General features: G+C 45.7%; 1 protein-coding gene across 1 annotated transcript in view; it reads right to left on the reverse strand.

Annotated features, from left to right (window-relative positions):
* The window catches only part of CDC42EP4 (CDC42 effector protein 4), a 32,192-nt gene extending 21,990 nt beyond the window's left edge, over nt 1–10,202 (reverse strand). Inside the window, exon 1 of the mRNA XM_054975286.1 lies at nt 10,101–10,202. The gene's annotated coding sequence lies outside the window, so the exon portion shown is untranslated. The remainder of the gene's footprint in view (nt 1–10,100) is intronic.
* Between the last annotated feature and the right edge of the window lie 9,383 nt (nt 10,203–19,585).

Genomic DNA, 19,585 nt, shown 5'->3' on the forward strand with positions numbered 1-19,585 from the left:
ACAGACAGTAGAATTCATAGGACGAATTGCACTAAAGGGTACAGCCAGGGGATGGAGAACTTGCTGCGCGAATGCTGGACCGCAGCATAACATCCCCACTGAGCCTCGGAATTCAGCAGCAAGGCACGTCTTCCATCAGGCTAACTGTAATGCTTGCCCAGTATTCATCATAAACTTTGCCTAATCGCATGGAAACCTCCCACAGTGGCCTGGCCAATGGGAGCCAGGACAGAGAACTCTCAATGAGATAGGGACAAGTGCTTGCAAATGTCCTTTTCAAAATGGGGACAGCGCTCTATGGGGAGATCGTTTGCAACAACATGTGTCCAGCAAACACGTTGATGATGGTTTAAGAGCAGGTGCACGCAAAATAGAAGGAACACACAGCAACACCACAGGGGATACGGAAAGAAGAGAGTAGCTCAACCATTTCTCTTGTGCTCTCTTTTAAGTCCTCTGTAGGCAAAGCTGTATCCTAGAGTATTGCTCTACCAATGTCTTTCAGGAAGTGGGAGGCTTTCCCTGCCTTCCCGAGGGAACATGTCGGTACAGAAGCATTTTCCCATGCTTCCCTGGGAACTGATATTAGTTCACAGTTTTAAAAGGCACGATTTTGAATTCATTTAGCCACATGAGGTTGCTTTATACCAAGTCAGACCATTGGTATTTATCTACTCTGACTGGCAAATAGTCTCCAGGGTCTCAGGCATAGAAAGATCTCCCTCCACCTGCTACCTGGGATCCTTTAACTGGAGAAATTGGAAACTAGACCCAATGCACACAAAAGCATGTGCTCTGCCACAGTTGTCAGAATTCATTGCCACATAGGTCGCTGGCTGCTTTCTCAGCACATGCCAACAGCAACTATTACTGGACTGGATTGCTGAGATCGATGGGAAAACTAATTTACAGGAAAGACAGCCCTTGCTTCAAGCTTATCCTCTATTTAAAGAGACATATCCTGCAGCCGATGACAGCCCACTCTCCCCAAAAAGGCTTATTATGGCTTGGGAAGGGGAAGGTCCTAAGACCGACAAAGGCCTTTTCCAAGAGCTAAACTCAACCAGATAGAGAAACACGGACAACATTTCTGTGGTAATTATAACTGTGTACTGTCCACGTATATTATGAGATGGGAAGTTCTTTTTCTGTCCCCTTCCACCCTACATTATGCCACACGATTTCCCCAAACAATATGCTACAGCTCTTCTTAACCATGTTATATATAATGTACCACTCAGAGGCATCCTTGAAATGGGTCTCATACCCGTAATCTTCAACAGAGAAAGACAGTCCCGTTGCCCCTGCTTTCTGAGTGAAAAGGTTTTTTTCTCCATACTTATCCTTGCCAGAGAACGTTCCTCACAGAAGACACACCAGATGTATTCACACACTCCTAAAGATACTTATAACTGGAATGTTAGAACGTCCATTTTATCCTCTTCACAAGCAAAGGAATGCAGCTATACCTTTATGGACAGGTACAGGACCCTGGAGCAAATGTTTATCTTTCCTCAGACCAGTGGGGGGAAAAAAGAGAGAGAGAGAGAGAGAGAGAGAGAGAGAGAGAGAGAGAGAGAGAGAGAGAGAGAGAGAGCTTCTCACTCGCTGGCTTTCCCCAACACAAAGTTCTATGCTCTCCCTTGCCAGCTAATAAATGCATGGCTAAAGCTGGAGAAAGGCCCAGAAGGGTCTCTGGTCCATCTGGGATCATAAAGCAGCTCTTTGTCGAAGCCAAGTTTTGATCAGAGTCACTAGAACATGGACTAAGCCTTCATTTCTTTTCAAACAGATCAAGAGCTTGTGGAATGACCTGCCTGAGGAAGTCAGAAGAGCCCCCACTCTCCTGGCTTTCTGTAAACGATGCAAAACCGAACGATTCAAAAAGGCTTTTTACTCAAATGGGAGGGCTGCATTGTAGGGAGGGGGTCTCCGGTGCTTCACTAACAAGTTGGGGATAATATACTTGATCACCATTTTTGCCTCATATATTATCTGCTGCTTTAAATATGTACTCCTATGTACAACCGTCGCTCCATGCTGTCTAATGTTAGTCCTAGAACTGATTGTGTTTTGCTTCAGTATCTCTACTCTGTCTTAGATCCTTGCTAATGCTATGTCTTTTAAACTTGTATATGTTTACCTTATGGTATTGTATTGAAATGTACTTGATACTGATTGGATTAACTTCATACTGTGTAATCCGCCTTGAGTCTCAGTGAGAAAGGCGAACTATAAATGACGTAAATAAATAAATAAATAAAATAAATAAAATAAAAATTTAAGACATGAAGGCAGGATGTGTCTTCTATATTAGCTCTGCTTAATACTACCACCTTTAGATTACCTTTTTAAAACAACAAACAAGTGCCTGAACCCAAGGAAGTACAGATAGGGTTGCCAGCTCCAAGTTGGGAAATTCCTGGAGATCTGGGGGGAGAAACCTGGAGAAAGTGGGGTTTGGGGAGGGAAAAGACCTTGGCATGGCATAATTCCATAGAGTCCACCCCCCAAAGTAGCCATTTTCTCTAGGTGAACTGATCTCTCTGGCCTAGAGGCCAGTTGTAATTCCGGGAGATCTCCGGCCACTACCTGGAGGCTGGCAACTCTAGTGTCATAGCAGGCAGAGGGCCAGAGAACCAGGGAAGCTCTCTGTAGGCTGCCACCACTCTGGTACAGGTTTCCACGGAAGGGCCCAGCATACCAAACTGACCCCTTTTGTTTACTTGTTTCCAGTAGGTTTTATATTACATATGGCTGAATGAGATGTGAGGACCCAGGCAGAATAATAAACAACTTTATTTTAAAAAGGTTTAGTAATAACTGGTGTTCAAAACTTTGTAAGAAAAGAAAAACAGTAAAGGCTGGTGAACAAACAAAATAAAACATCCTAATGTACCTAACTAGACTGTACACTTTACTAGTGAAATTGATTGTCATTTATTGTTATTTATTGAATGCACACTAAGAGCACTTTGCACCTTATATACAAATAGAAAATTTCTATTAGTGGAGTGTGGAACCTTGTAGTTCTTTTACACCAGCATTTGCTTCGTTTGGCATTTTTCACTACCTGGAGGCTGGCAACCCTAAGTACAGAGCACATTTTAGCAACTTACAGCCCTAACAGAACTATCTGTCTCTTGTTTGATCACTTCTGAATAAAGAGCTTACTAGTTCTTTACTTACTAGCTCATTAAAAAATATATCCACATTATAGCTGAAGAACTTAATTGTTTATGCGTATATTAAAATTCTTCATGAGAGGAGCTGCTGGATCACCTAGACTCATTGCATCAAAGTTTTGGTCCTGCCCTGGGTTTTACCAGTCTAACCTCATTCCTGACCCAAAGACAGGCATTTAAATCAAAAGGCAGCAGAGACCAAAGGACAGAAAGGGCGGGTTGCCCAGGCAGCCTGTGATGGGAGCGCCGGCAAGGAGGCTTAAATTTCAGCAACCAAGCTTTGCAAACAAACACTTCAGCTTATTGATCAGTGGAAACTACCCCATTGTATGACGGCAGGTGAGGAACTCGGATCGCAGCGAAAGTTAAACTTTCCCTTTTTCAGGGAGATTTTAGCAAGATATAAAGCTTGGATCTTAAGACACAATAAAGTCGGAGGGGTGTGTTCATACAGCATGACTCCCCCAAACAGAGTTTTTAAAACAAATACTGGTTTACCAAGGAACAAGTTAAAGGAATAAATTTGTTCCTTTAATTCGTTCCTTTTATTAGTTTATCAAGGAAAGAATTAAAGGAACGAATTACTGGTTTAACAAATACTGGGGAACGAATTAAATCAATTAACATTTGTTTGATGATGTTGAAAGCTGATGATATAAAGAGGGAAAAACCTACCACCACTTCTCAGTCAACCTAAAAGACTACCTGTAACATTTGGGATTTTTTAAAAAAAAGCCAGTTTTCAAATATGCAGAGGAGTTAGCTGTGTTAGTCTGTAGCAGCAAAATCAAAAAGAGTCCAGTAGCACCTTTAAGACTAACAATAAACAATAACAATAAAGTTAGTTAGTCTTAAAGGTGCTACTGGACTCTTTTTAGTTTTCAAATAAGAAGTATTTCCTATTACAGCAATAGAGCCAAAATGTCAGATAAATAAAATACAGTAATGGAGCTTAAAAAAGGCAGATAAGTTTTCAAAATTTGACACAAGATGGACATGGTGTGTCTGAACAACCACCACAATGGCAGGCCTCAGGCGAGTTCCTGATCTTTCATTAACACTGCCAGTGAATCAAGAGGACAGATTTTTAATCTTTCATTAAATGTGTACTTTGCTGAGAGAGCTAGAAGCTGAGACTGACCCAAGGTCACCCAGCTGGCTTCAAGCGGAGGAGTGGGGAATCAAACCTGGCTCTCCAGATTAGAGTCCTGCTGCTCTTAAGCACTTCACCAAACTAGGGACACATTTGCCACAAGCCTCTAAGGACTGGCTGCTGTTAACTATCCAATTGCCTTACATTCTTGTCAGTACAGAAATATCCACAGTTCTAACTGGAGTAAACTATTACCTCTACGGGGCAAGCAGAAAATCCCAGGAACTTTATTGGTAGAAAGCATGTTGCTGTGGATATAGTACCAGCAAGGCTTTTTTTCAGGGGGAACGCGGCGGAACGGAGTTCCGGAACCTCTTGAAAATGGTCACATGGCTGGTGGCCCCGCCCCCTGATCTCCAGACAGAGGGGAGTTGAGATTGCCCTCCGCGCCATGTGGCGCAGAGGGCAATCTCAACTCCCCTCTGTCTGGAGATCAGGGGGCGAGGCCACCAGCCATGTGACCATTTTCTCTGAGGGAAACCCACTGAGTTCCACCACCTCTTTTCCCAGAAAAAAAGCCCTGAGTACCAGACTATACTGATCCCTGAAACAGTCAAGAGACAAACCACAGCCACAGTTCTCAAAGCAAAAAAAAAATAAAAAATGACCTATATGCTGGCAACTAAAGAGCAGCCCAGAGGGCTGGTAGCTGCTCTTTAGGCTCTGGACCACTCAGACAGCATGCCCTAGAATTGATGCTGCTCAGCAGAGGCCAGCTGTGTCAGCAGAGCGAAGCCTTTTAAAGGAACCATTCCACTGGGCATAATAACCTACGACCAGACAGTCAGGAACGGCATTACAACAGCACCCCCGACTCTGATGCCAGTGAAAGTAAACTAGGCAAGCGAATGTTTACAGCCTCGCAGAGATTAAAGCTGGCCGTTGCTCATTTGCATGCCATATTTTGATTTAAGAGAAATTCCAGCCATTTACGGAACAACAGCCATTAACTGTACACCCATTTATAACAGGGATTCCAGATAACAATACAGAATTCTCCTGGACTGTCTCCACACCCCAAAACTTGCCAGGAGCTTTTTCCTCTATGGTTGTGAAAGAGAAGTGTATATTTGAAGCACAGCACCAGCGGCAGTGGTCATCTTTCACACATACAAATGCACACACGCCTTCACACAAAATGGTACTAGCATGGCATTAAAAATTAGCACTATTTCTCAGTGTGTAATTTTTGATGAGATACTTTTGAATAAGAGTGGAAGACTTTGGAGTTCCTCGCTAGAGTTGGTCAAAAACTGATCTGCAGGCTTATGGGGTAGTTTGCACACCGTAGGAAAGGGTTGCTGGGTTAACGAATTTCCAGCTTGGTAGCAGCGTGAGAAGGGAGCATAGAAGGGCAGCGATATAATACCATGAAGAAATAATGCAAATCAGCTTACATTTTTTTTAAAAAGGTCACATAGACCTCTGTTGATGCCAGTGAATTGTGTGTGTGTTTGTGGGAGGTCATGATTAGAATAACCGCCTCCATATAAGGACGGAAAAACCAGGAGATGAATTATTTCAATGGGTCGACAAGCCCTAGCAGATTCTCCATTACAACCCTCATGCAAATGTGTGTGTGTGTGTCTTGTCAAGTCGCCTCCAACCTATGGCGACTCTATGAATGAAAGACCTCCAAAACATCCTATCATGAACAGACTTGATCAGATCCTGCAAACTGGAGGACGTGGCTCATGCAAATAAAGCTGGAATAATACTGACTAGTTGGTGGAGAATGACCATGACTAGTACTTATTCCAGCACTCCCACGCAGACCAGTGAGTCTACTCAGTCAGCAAACACTGCAGTAGGCCAGTATGATAAATTACTGCTCATTGTCAAAACAGTCAGCTGCTTCCAAGGAGGCCCATGCCAAACAAAGTTCCTTCAGGATGTGGCCTGTTTGGCCAGCTGCTTGAGGTTCATATGCATTACAATGCAGACATGCTCCAGCAGGCAATCATGTTTTCCAAGCAAGAACAAGCATAGCTAGATGCACATCTTTTCACAAGGAGTAGGTGAACGGAGGAAAGAGGAAACATCAAGTGCTGGGCATCAGCACACAGGACTAGCGCAAACTAGATTGAACATAAGCATGGGTTTGGGCACAGAAAAGCCCAACTGAAGGAGATTCCAATTGGTGCAAAATGCTGCGGCTCAACTGTTACCAGGAGTGAGCAGGAGCATGAACATCACTCCCATCTTGCAGTCACTCCATTGGCTACCCATAAGTTACCATGCTCAATTCAAGGTATTGGTTATCACTCACAAAGCTCTTCACAGCCTTGGTCCAGCATACCTACGGGACCGCCTCCCTCCCTATGTTCCTCCACAGCAGCTTCGCTCTTCCGAACAGGGTCTCCTACAGGTGCCACCCTGCACATCAGCGAATCAACAGCAGCCCATACATGGACTTTCTCTGTGGTGGCCCCCACCCTGCGGAATGGCCTGCCTGAGGTCAGGAGAGCCCCCCACTCTCCTGGCTTTCCGCAAACAATGCTAAACCGAATTATTCACAAAGGCTTTTTACTCAAACCGGAAAGTTGTATTGTAGGGAGGAGTTAGTTCCTAACGAGTTAGGAACCATAGACCTCCCCACTATGTTGTATTAGATTCCTACTAATGCTACGTCTTTGTGAACTTGTATCTATTTACCCTATGGCATTTTTATGGAAATGTTCCTGATATTGACTGTACTAATCACACTGTGTAATCTACCTTGAGTCTCAGCGAGAAAGGTGGACTATAAATGACATAATTAATTAATTAAATACTGCACCATCTTTGCCATTAACACGGGAGGTTTGGAGCCAACTACCACAATAGCCCTATGGTCCACATTACTAGTAACCCCAGTTTCTGAATCACTTCAACGCAGCTTAGGCAAAGTGTGGTGATGAGCCAAAAAACCAGGATGTCTTAACCCATTATTGCCTTCCCATGAATTCAGGGATTTATGAACTTTGTGGCTCTCTTGGTTAGATGCAACAGCGAAACGGGAGAGAGTCAAGAGTTTATTGCATTTTTAGCTGTTCTCGAGGTCACAATAATGACCAGCCTTAAAGGAGGGGGGGGGTTATGCTGCAACCACTGCTTATCAGAGCCAAGACGCTGCGGAAAGATGAAACAGGCATGCCCACCAACCTCTGTTCAGGCTGCTTCTTCACAAATAAGCACACAAATATATCCCTCTGTAGGAAGCTACGAAGGGAAGGATCACTGAGTGTCAAGCAGCTGCCACACAATCCTGGGCAGCTTTTCAATAAGGGAGGCTTCGCAGTGCACCCCGTTTAGGGTCTCTACTGGAGCATGACGGCTCATGCCAGCCAGCTGGAGCACCAGGTTGTTATGCCGCTCTTCAGGACCGGGGCTCATTTCGAGGGGGAATGCTCAGGAACGCAGTTCCAGCAGTTCCCCAAATAGGTCACGTCAGGTGGCCCCGCCCACCCGACTCTCGGCCATTTTGGGCCCATTTCAGCCTGGATTGGGGCTGAAACGGCCCGGATCGGGCCTCTGACAGGTGGTGGATCACTCTCCTGCTCAGCAGTGGCCCGATCCTGAACATTTTGGGCCACTTTTTGGCCATTTTGTGCCCAATTTCGGCCCTGAATGGCCAGGATTGGGCCCAAAACTCCAGGATAGGTGGTCAGGGGGTGTGGCATATGCAAATCAGTTATGCTAATGACACACTTCCTGTGGTGGTAAGGGGCATGGCATATGCTAATGAGTTGTGCTAATGAGTTCCTCCAGCTCTTTTTCTACAAAATGACCCCTGTTCAGGACCAATTTCTTCCCTTAAAGCAGCTGGCAGCCAAGGTACTGTCAACAAAGAGTTTACATTATCTTACCATCGAACGAAAGATAAAAGCCAGACACAAGTTGGGAGTTCATACCCATTTGCTAATTAATAATTAGACACCAGAGACCATGTTTGCCACGACTTGGGACTCGCCTACACCCATTTATACTGCCCAGCTCTGATTATCAGAAGGATGGAAAAGTTTCCCAAGCTTGTATTAGAAAGTTGAAGAGTCCACCTTTGGCAGTGTTGCAGAGATATTAAGAAATCCAGCCAGAGGGAAAGAAAGAGGTCCTCAATATAACCCATATGAACGATCTGGACATGAAGGAAGAGAAAGCTCAGTTCCTTTAAATAGCTTTAACTGTCGTTTCAATCCTTAATGTAGCAGACTGGGCCAGGATCCAAGCTTTGAGATGCATAACTTGCACTGAGAGGAGACATTTATGAGTAAATGTGCACAGCACAGAATCCAAGTTCAAGGCAACCTTGCGAAACATGGGGGCTGCCACTTGGTTTGAAGTCCTGTGATATCCTGTACACTGGAGAACTCTGAATCTCACCCCCAACCCCGAAAAAATCCCATGATTCAGACAAAGATAGATTCCGCACACATTGAATAATGCACTTTTGCTATCGTTTGGAAGTGGATTTTTTGTTTCACACTCGAAAAATTCAGTTCCAAACGTTCTCTAAAGAGGATTGGAAGTGCATTATCCAGCGTGTGAGGAATCAGCCAAAGTCAAGGAGAGTTTGATGAAGTTAAAATGCCTTTGTGAAGATTGACTGGTAACTAGGACAAACGGAAACCAGTCATCTTTATGCTTTTTATTAGGCCCCCACTTGAACACAGACACACACAGAGCTCTGCATGTGCTTTGCAGAAACTCAGCAAAATAATTCACAACATCTGGGGACCTCGGGCCTGAACACATGTGAACGTCCCACTGCTAGCAGTTAAAGAAGCATCCCTGTCCAGATATCCAACACAGAGCTTGACAAGCCAGCCAGGTACAGGGCTGGTTTGGTAAGCGCCCTGGAGTCAGCCCGAAGACGTTCAGCCACAGTAAAGGAGACAAGTTTATCCTCTGTCTGTCACAGGAGCGGATCTAAACACCACACAACAGAGCCACTCATACAGAACTTGGCAGGACAGTCTGAAATTTAAGCAACGGGGATTGGGGAGGGGGGGAAAAGAGTAACCCTAGCAGCTCCCTTTGTTTGCCTCTCTAGTTCAGAGCGCTTTGTGAAGCTGAATTTCAATAAGCCAGCTTGGGAAGGAGAAAGGGAGGGAGGCAGCAGCCCCTTTTCATGCAGACACCTCGGAACAAGCACAAGGGGCCACAATGCCACCATCACGGCCATGTTAAGAGGGGAAAGGGGCGGATCTTAGGAGGAGGGAGAATCTCATAGCCACAGCAGAAGCAAGAAAATAAACTGGTGACTGGGAGTTTCTTTGCGGGGGTTAAGACTATGCATGGCTTGGATAGCCCAGGTGAGCCCGATCTGGTCAGATCTCAGAAGCTAAGCAGGGTCCGCCTTGGTCAGTAATTGGATAGGAGACCTCCAGCGAAGACCAGGGCTGCAGAGGCAGGCAATGGCAAACCGCCTCTGTTACTCTCTTGCCATGAAAGCCCCGGGGGGCGGGGGTGTCGCCAGAAGCCAGCTATGACTTGAGGGCACTCTCCACCACCACCACTATACATAACGCCTCCCTTTGCACAACACCGAGTTACTTTAACAGGAAGGGGGGGTGGAAATGGCCATCTACAAACGAACAGAGATTTCAAAAGCCAAACCCAGCTTTCCCCTCTGGACGAGGAAGAGACGGGGCTCCAACCTCAGGGCTTGCCTGCTCCTCTTCCAGGGGCAGCACAGCCCCGATCCAGACAGACCCACCTATATCAGGGGCCACCGAAAGCAACCCGGCTTCAAAGCCCCAAGCGCCAGCCCCCAGCAGTACCTTCCGCGGAGCCTTGGAAGAGGAAAAACAGGCTGGGGAGAGAAACGACCCTTTGTTTGGGCTACTTCTCCGTTTAGAAGATCGCCAGAAAGCTGGAGGCGATTCTCCCCGGCTGGCTCTGAGAGTCCACCTAGGCAAACCCCAGGCTTGCTTAACATGCGACTTCCTGGAACTCTCTGGCTCCGGTCTTTGCACACAACACACACACACACACACACACACACACACACACACACACACACCATGAACCGCAGTACTCGTCTCCTATTCATTCACAGGGATTTAAAGAGACACGATCGGGGTTTTTTGTGGCACCTCAAGACAATGGGTGGAAAAAAAGCTTTCTTCACTCAATGCACTCACGCCTCTGACGAAGAGAGCTGTGATTCTCGAAAGCTTATGCTGCAGTAAAGTTGGTTGGTCTTAAAGGTGCTACTGGGCTCTTTGCTATTTTGCTACTACAGACTAACACGGCGAACTACTCGGGATCTATTCTTCACTCAAGATGCAATCTCTTTAGGCTCGCCAAACACCGCAACCCCGAGAAAGCGGCTAGAACGACTCCAAAAGGAATTGTTATTCCTTTACATCCAAAAGGAATTGTTATTCAGGTCGGCTATTCATCCGCCCCCCCCCCTCCTTTCTTCCCTTGGGAAGCGACATTGATGAGGCAGAATTGATGGGAGTGGAAACAATAATCGATGCAGGAGGCCGGGGCGGCGGACTTTTACAACAAAGAGATGCGCCATGCTGCGCCCGGCGAGGGGCTCTCGTCTTTGGGGGGAATCCGCTCCCAACGGTAAGCAGCTCTTGCTCGGACACAATAGGATCCCCCCTACACACACTCACCTTAAAAAAAAGATTTTGGGGGGCTATCTGGACATAAGGCAAGGCATTGTCAGGGGGTCTTTTTAAAAAGGGGGGCTTTTAGCAAAGCTAGAGCGGGGAGGTGAAAAGAGAGCCCCCCCCCCGCCCAGGAAAGGCGCTCCCTGCCTGCAAAATCTCCTCGCAGAGGGAAGTTGACCGAGCAGCAGCAACGCCCGCAGGCGCGGACCTCCCCGGCGCCCTTCCTCTGCTCGTTGCGCGTCTGCTGAGCCCCCTTTCCCCGCACACGCCCCCCTCCCCCCGGCTGCAGCCCTGCAAAGCCTCCGGACTTGCCTTTGTCGCCGGCTCAGCCGCTCCGCGCCCATCTTCCCGCCCGCTGTCCAGTTCCGTGGGGCGCCGCCTGGGCTTCGCTCTTGCTCCGAACTGAGCCAGCCCGTCGCCCCCCCCCTCCCCAGCCGGCCACTCAGGCAGCGGTGACGCCGCCGCCGCCAGGGGCCAATGGAGCGACGCTACGTCGGCCGCCAGCTCCGGTCTCCTCCATTCAAAAGCGGAGTGCGCCGCGCCGGCTCTCCGTTGTGCCGCGGAGAGGAGGTAAAAGGGGAGTGTCGGATAAAGGGGATTGGTAGGTGGCTGCTGGTTTCTCGGCCAGGTGCTTGAAGGGAGCTTAGAGAGTGAGGTGGAGAAGAGGTTGCCAACCTCCCGGTCCAGAGGCGTTAGCCGTGTTAGTCTGCAGTAGCAACATAGAAAAGAGTCTAGTCGCACCTTTAAGACTAACCAACTTTACTGTAGCATAAGCTTTCGAGAATCACAATGGAGAAATTAACACTGGTATTGAGACAGGAAGTCAATGTCTTGATTCAGGTGAATGCATTGTCTTGAGCTTCCTTGTCAGTTGCAAGTCAGCAGCCTCTCTTTTCAGTCTGCTTTTGAAATTCCTCTGCAGGATAACTGAAAATATTCCTGGTTTGGGGTGGCATGGACAACTTTCCTGATACAGCACCTCTGACAAAGAGAGCTGTGGTTCTCGAAAGCTTATGCTACAGTAAAGTTGGTTAGACTTTAAGGTGCTTGTTATGATCTTCACTTTCTTTAGGGTGGATTCTGCTTTAATCTTTCCCTTCACACCCTCTGGGTAGTTAGCTGCCACCAGGAATATTAAATTCCAATATATTTTATTTAAGTTTTCCCTTTGGTAACGTGTTTATGCTTCGGGCTCCTTCGTGGTTCTATGTGGCCCTGAGGATAGGAATGGGAGATAACAATGACTGCTACTTTGGGATATAACAAAACAAAATAAAAGTTTATTTTTTAAGAAGCGTATTGGTTACATAAAAGTAGTTCTTAGTTCTAGTTGCTTCATCCAAACTCATTCACACAGATCTCTTGTAAGGCTTTGCACACAGTTAGCCTCTTTCTCTAGGCTCTATATTTCTCTCACAGAGAACTCCTCAGGCAGCACACAGCTAGCCTGTTTTCTTTTCACTCTCAATTCTGTCTCTCTCAGGCGCACACACAGTTTGCCTGCTTCGAATAGAATGAATATATAGTCTCCCAGACACACTCAGTTCAGGCTTCCACTCAGGTTGCCTTTCCCTCACAAATACATGAACACACTCAGAGCAGGACCACAAGTGATGCCTGACACAGGTTGGACACTTGTCAGCTTCCCTCAAGTTTTGATGGGAAATGTAGGCATCCTGGTCTCGCAGCTTGGCTCTCTAACTGCTGTCCAATGGACTTTTCAACTGTCACTTGTCCAACATTCCGCCAAGCTGCCTACATTTCCCATCAAAACTTGAGGGAAGCTGACAAGTGTCCGACCTGTGTCAGGCATCACTTGTGGTCCGGCTCTCAGGCGGCACACAGCTCGCCTCTCTTGCCCTAACTGAATCTTTTTCTCTCCCTCAGTAACTGAAAACCGCCTTCAGTCCGCCCACTCTCTGTCATGAACCAATCATATCACTCACTCATCTCTCTCTTTCACCCCCACTCTTCACCTATCTCACCAAGTATTTAAAGACATATGCACCCATTTCTTGAAATCATTACAGTGCTACTGGACTCTTTTCTATTTAACCTCTTGGTGGCGGCTGATGATCTCCCAGAATCGTAACTGATCTCCAGCGAGGCCACAGAGATCCGTTCCCCTGGAGAAAATGAGGTTTCATCTCATAAAAAGAGGTGTTTTTCACGTGTAAGTTCAGCTGTGTAGATACTCTATCAAGAAAATAGTAAGGAGTCCAGTAGCACCTTTAAGGCTAACCAACTTTTATTGTAGCATAAGCTTTTGAGAACCACAGCTCTCTTTGTCAGAGGTGCTGTATCAGGAAAGTTGTCCATGCCCCCCCAAACCAAGAATATTTTCAGTTATCCTGCAGAGGAATTTCAAAAGGCGATTGGAAAGTGGGGCTGCTGACTTCCAACTGATAAGGAAGTTCAAGACAATGCATTCACCTGGACTGAATCAAGACATTGACTTCCTGTCTCATTACCAGTGTTAATTTCTCCACACCGACTACTCCTCTGCATACCCTACCCTATCCAATCACACCTGGTTTTTCATTCACTGGCTATTATCATTTGGCTTCTGCAATCACTCCACTCTCCAAGATATAAGGACAGATGTGGACTCCCATTCTAGCTGTATCTGAAGAAGGGAGCCGTGGCTCACGAAAGCCCATACCCTACCACAAATGTTGTTAGTCTTATAGGTGCTACTGGACTCTTAATATGTTCAGCAGATGTTTTAAAAAGAATGAATAGTGTGTTCTTTGAGTTTGCCCTTTCATTTCTAAATATTTAAATTACCTTATAAGAGCCCCAGTGGTCAGCTGCAGTACTGCAGCCCAAGCTCTGCTCACGACCTGAGTTCGATCATGGTGGAAGCCGGGTTCAGGTAGCTGGCTCAAGGCTGACTCAGCCTTCCATCCTTCCGAGGTCAGTAAAACGAGTACCCCATTTCTTGGGGGTAACATGTAGATGACTGAGGAAGGCAATGGCAAACCACCCCGTAACAAAAAGTCTGCCGAGTAAATGTGATGCAACGTCCTTTACCTTTACCTAAATTACCTTAGGCCAAAGGTTCCATTGATAATACTGTCTATCTGCCAAACTAATTACTGGCAAAGCAGATTTCAAAGAGTTTCTACTCGCTACGTAGTCAGTCCTTTCCCTATACTTTAGCCTGGTGGCCTTTTGCCAAAAGTGCTCTATATTCTTCCATCTACACTTGGAGAACTGCCACTGGAGAGGGTTAAAAGAGAATCCCAGTCTGATGTGTCATTTGGAGACAGCTTTTATTGCCTTCATCACTAATTCCCGCACAGAGACACCGAGCTGCTGGAGTTCAACACCAACATTGACTCTTGGGGGATGCGGAGGAAAGCACATGTTTGCAAGAAAGGAGGATTCCACTAGCCCCATACTCAGCATGCTTGTGTTGTTCTATTGAACTACATCCAGCCAATCATGGAGGATACTGATAAATGATAAGTGCATAAGGGCTGCCTTGCTATTCTAGTTGCATATTCTGTCTCCACCAGCCAGAAGTTCATGTGCTGAACACGCCTCTTGTTTGTTCCTGGCATCTGCTCTTCGGAGGTACGTGTATGTAAAGTGCCTTCAAGTTGCACCTGACTTATGGCAGCCTTAGCAAGGGGACTTTCATGGCAAGTGAGAAGCAGAGGTGGCTTGCCGTTACCTCCCTCTGCAGAGTCTTCCTTGGTGGTCTTCCATTCAAGTACCAACCTTGCTTAGCTTCTGAGATCTGAGCATACTGTGCTGCCTTCCCTCCCTTCTGAGATATACTGCCTCTGAATATATAGAAGCCTGAGCCCAGGTTAAGGGAGAATAAATGTGCCTATAGTGATGCAGCAAGTAAGAGCGGATAGGGAAAACACTAGGGTTGCCAGCCTCCAGGTCGTGGCTGGAGATCTCCCGGAATTACAACTGGTCTCCAGGCCACAGAGATCAGTTCACCTGGAGAAAATGGCTACATTGGAGGCTGGACTCTATGGAATTATGCCATGCCAAGGTCCTTTTCCTCCCCAAACCCCACTTTCTCCAGGTTTCACCCACAAGATCTCCAGGAGTTGGCAGCCCTAGAAAACACAATCGATTCAAGGACTCATACAGGGCAAAGTGGTCCTTGCAATATGTGAGTTCCGTGTTGTGAAGATCTTTAAAAGTAAGCACCAGCACCTTAAATTGATAGCAGAAGCTAACAGCCCACCAGTGAAGTTATTTTAAAACTAGTGTGGTGCGTTTATATCAACTTGTCCCAGGTTGCATCCACACATAGGTGGATATTGCTATTCCACATAGGATAATGGTTGTTAGATTGCAATGATAGTGCAACAACCAGGAATGCGTGGATGCAGCCCCATTTAAGGAGCAGCCATATTTTGTTGTCTTTAAAGGCAGGCCCACATAGACAATGTTACTTCCGTCCCACCTCAAGGTTACAGGAGCACGGATCAACATGGAGACGTTGGCGGAGTCCAAAAGGGAAGATGGCTGATAAACAAGAAAGAAGGCACTCTTAGCTGCAACGCTAACCTGTTTCCCCCCAAACTAGGCTAGGTTAAAAACATTCCCAAGTTCTTAACATGATGGCCTTACCTCATCCAGAATAAATGGATCACACCCTTACGACCCAACATCACCTCCACCTTGTTTGGATTAAGCTTTGGCTTGTTCTGTCTCAGCCATTTAAGCACAGGTCCCAAATACCAGTTGAGGACAGAAGCGGCTTTATCTGAGGCGCTTAGTCTGTGAAACGTAGGCCTGGGTGTCATCAGCCTATCGGGAAGATCTCATTGAGTGGCCTAATATAATATTAAACAGCATGGGTGATAATGTTGAAGGCTGTGGGACTCTCAGCCAGTTCACAGACTGTTGATTCAGCTTCCCCCAAAGAAACTCTCTTCATCTGGCCGGTCAAACAAAATCTAAATTATTACAGAGCTATCCTTTTAATCCATAATTCATTTTTTCAAATGGAGCAGTCAACAATGTTGACAGCACAGGTAGATCTAACAGGATCAAAAGAGAAGAACTGCCCTTGTTTAGTTGTAAACAGAGATCATCCAGCAGAGCAACCACAATCCCCTCCATTTCTAAACCGATTGATTTAGCGGAGGATGTGTGTCATCCAGGTACGCCTGCAATTGCTCTCCCACCACCTGCTCAACTACCCAGCAAAGGAGGATTATACACCAGTCTGTAGCTGGCCATGGCCGTCATCACACGGGCCCTTATTTCGTCAGTTTTGCACTAGAAATAGTTTCTTCTGCTATCGTTATTAGAATGGAATCTCCCATCTTTTGACGACTGTTTGCGCTTCCAGTCAGTCACATTAAAAGGGAAAAGCGCAATTCGATGGTCAGTCAAAGTGCCTCTGGAAACGGGGCCCTAAAAATCCCGCCCCTTCTTAATTTTTTTTTCCGCATATTTGCGCTATATCACTCTTCTATTATACTAATGTTGTGCTGGGCCAACCCAAAAGCCAACCATGATAGGTAGCGGAGGTTTCCTGCCCATGGCAGAATAGTGCTATAGCGCTATAAGGCTGATGTTTTTTTTAAAAAAAAAATTACTTTGAGGCTTAATTGCGGGTCGCGCTGGGGCTTGTGGGAGTGTAGGGCAGGAGAATCAGTGTTAGGTGAGACAGATGATCAGGGAGAGTGAGCGTTTTGGTGTTGCAAAGCATTCGTAGTCGATCCAGGGCATTCACGTGGAAGTGGATAAAGACGACATAAAGAGTCACAAAGCGTGAATTGGGGAGAATGGCGAAATCGCAAGAGAGCCAGAATAAGGTGAGCATTCAGCGGGAGATGGCACTAGTTTGGCGCTAAATTTATGGCCGTGTGACGACGGCCCATATCCCCCATTAATGAAGAGTTTTAAAATAAGCTTTAGGGGCAGTCCCTCCATGAATGATATATTTGCTCTTTTGGCAATGAGAACTTTCATCCCCCCCCCCCCCCCCAGTATAATTTCACTAACCAGGATGGGCAGGGATTAAAACGACAAGAGGCTTCACAGCTTTAAAGATCTTGTTTACATTGGTTGGGGAGGTCCACCTAAAACTATGAATAGAACTTGAACGATTAGATGCTCTCAGTGCTTTTGTTATTGGATCTATCTTCAATCTGGCATCTGTTGGATCAGATAAGCAAGATTTTATTAGCAAAGGACTTTGCAAAAAAAAAAATCCTTCATTTCAAAGTTGGTGAAGGACTGGACCCAGCTGACTTGGAAATGCTAGCTGGAAATAACAGTTCTCTTAAAACTTGTAGATTTTTAATGTATACTTAGATTGATTTGGTATAGTTAGTTAGGAGTCTCTTTCTCATGGGAAAATGAGACATAGAGTGTGGGTGTCCCAGGCTATCCATTAGACCAAGGGAGGGATGGGATCTCGGATCTTCTGATCCTCTTTTGGGATCACTGGCAATATTTATTGATGCTGTCTGAAGAATGAGTCTTGAGTTCCAACTCATTTTAACCAAAAGTTTCACATAGCTTAGAGAGTGGCAGTATGGCACGGCACAGTTATGTTTGTGTGAGACAAGGCCGTCAGGAGACATTAAAATCAATCTCCTAAACTGGGTTGGTGGGAAGAACTAAAGGACATCAGAGTTCATTAGAGCCAGTCTGTGGTGAAGCTGAAACACTGCCTCTGGGGCAGTAGCCACTGACTTGGCAGCGAGGCAGTGCACAGGCCTCGGGCACGGAACCGTTTTAGAATCCCACAGTAGGCACGTGAGTCTGCTGCAGCTAGCGGTTCAGTTCAGAAGAAGCAGGAATTTAAAAGTCCTTCAAGATCCCACTCCTGAGATAATTTCTTTGGTTTAACTATTTTGCAAAGCACAGTGGAAAAGAACTAGGGAAGAAAATAATTAAACAGTGCTATCTGAAACAAAAATCACGCACACAGAACTGTCCATGGTGTCTAAGTAATAATGGGGCCTATGAAATATTTGCACAATGGCCTCATCTAAATAGACTCGATGGACACCTGGGGAATATTTTTGGAATGACCTGATAAAGGTGGGTTTCATTCCCTAATATGTTGTCTTACAGAGGTTTTAAAGAGATTAGTGAAGCAGTTTTAATTGGTCTGTACTTCCCAGGTGCTATTGAATTTCCAATGATATGGTAAAATACTGTTTATCTAAGTGCTTTGGGAGATACCTAAAATATTTTGGGTGAATAAAAATGGAAGCTCTGTTTATACAGGGACCCTCTATTATTCTCTCTCTCTCTCTCTCTCTCTCTCTCTCTCTCTCTCTCTCTCTCTCTGTGTGTATGTCTGTGTATAATTCAAATAATTTGGATTTTTAAATTAGTGTTATAGTGTTATAAAATAAAGAAGTCGCCGTACACATGTTGATGGGCTAGAGACTTGTCAGTTTCGTCTGTTGATTGACTAAGGAAACTTACAAATTTTTAAAAAGGCACCCATGTTGTAAGTTTTCCTTGTTGTTGGAAAAAAACACCCCAAAAGAGTAGACTAGAAAGTACAAAAAACATGGAGGGAAACTCTAAAATATCAGGTGGGATTCAGGGCCCTCAGCAGAGGTTTTGTGTTAGTCATATTGCAGCCTTTTCCTACTGTCAGTTGCAAGGAGGTTTTTTTTTTAAGGCAGCAATGTTATTTAAATTTTTAAAAAATCAGGGAAAAACTGGATTGGTTGCTGTTCAGCTAACCAGCATGCAGGAGCATAAAGGGGAGGGCAAAAGGTAGGGCCAGGGCTGGCCTCACACTGAAGAAAGAATTCTGCACTTCAAAAAAGCCATCGTTTGACTTCGCTAGGGCAAAAAAAGTTGGGGTATGTGTGCAGGGAGAAAAGCCAGGGAAAGATGCAGTCTTTCCCCATACAGAATGCAAGAAATCTGAGAAGCGGTTTGGAGACTACATTTTTACCATGTGTGCAGAACTCTAGTGAGAAATTGATGCATTATGTGGCCAGAAATGATGAAAAAGCTTCATGAGGAAAAGACCTAAGATAAAGAAGTTGCTATGCACTGAAAATGGGGCTGAAAATGGCCGAAAAGGGGCCCAAAATGGTCAGGATCGGGCCACTGCTGAGTGGGAGAGTGAACCACCACCCGTCAGAGGCCCGATCCAGGCCGTTTCGGCCTCAATCCAGGCCGAAACGGGCCCAAAATGGCCGAGAGTGAGGTGGGCGGGGCCACCTGACATGTGACCTCTTGGGGGAACTCCTGGAACTGCGTTCCTGCGCGTTCTCCCTCAAAATGAGCCCTGCTTGGAATTCAGATAACATCCGACATCTATAATTACAGTGCTATAGCGCTATAACCCTAATTGCTATCCATTAAAATATAAAATAAAACATGCTGGAACTGGGTGAGAAAATAAAAAAGGCGGCACTGGAAAAAGCACCACTGATGCTGAAAACGGAAGAAAAAGGCTTTAAAAAAAAAACCAGCTCAGCCCTCAAGCGGCTTTGTCTTAAAAGTTATTTTTTTTTAAAGTTAGCAACCATCAGCCAAACTTGTGCCTGAAATGGCACAAAAAATCCACTCCACTAGCAATCAAAAGCCAAAAAAGGTTTACAAAGGTTATGTGAAAAAGGCAGTCTAAATAGTAATCGAGAGTTTCACTGGTCGATAAGGCATACGCTCGACAGCCA

This window comes from Eublepharis macularius, chromosome 4, assembly GCF_028583425.1.
Source record: "Eublepharis macularius isolate TG4126 chromosome 4, MPM_Emac_v1.0, whole genome shotgun sequence".
NCBI classification, from domain to species: Eukaryota; Metazoa; Chordata; class Lepidosauria; order Squamata; family Eublepharidae; genus Eublepharis; species Eublepharis macularius.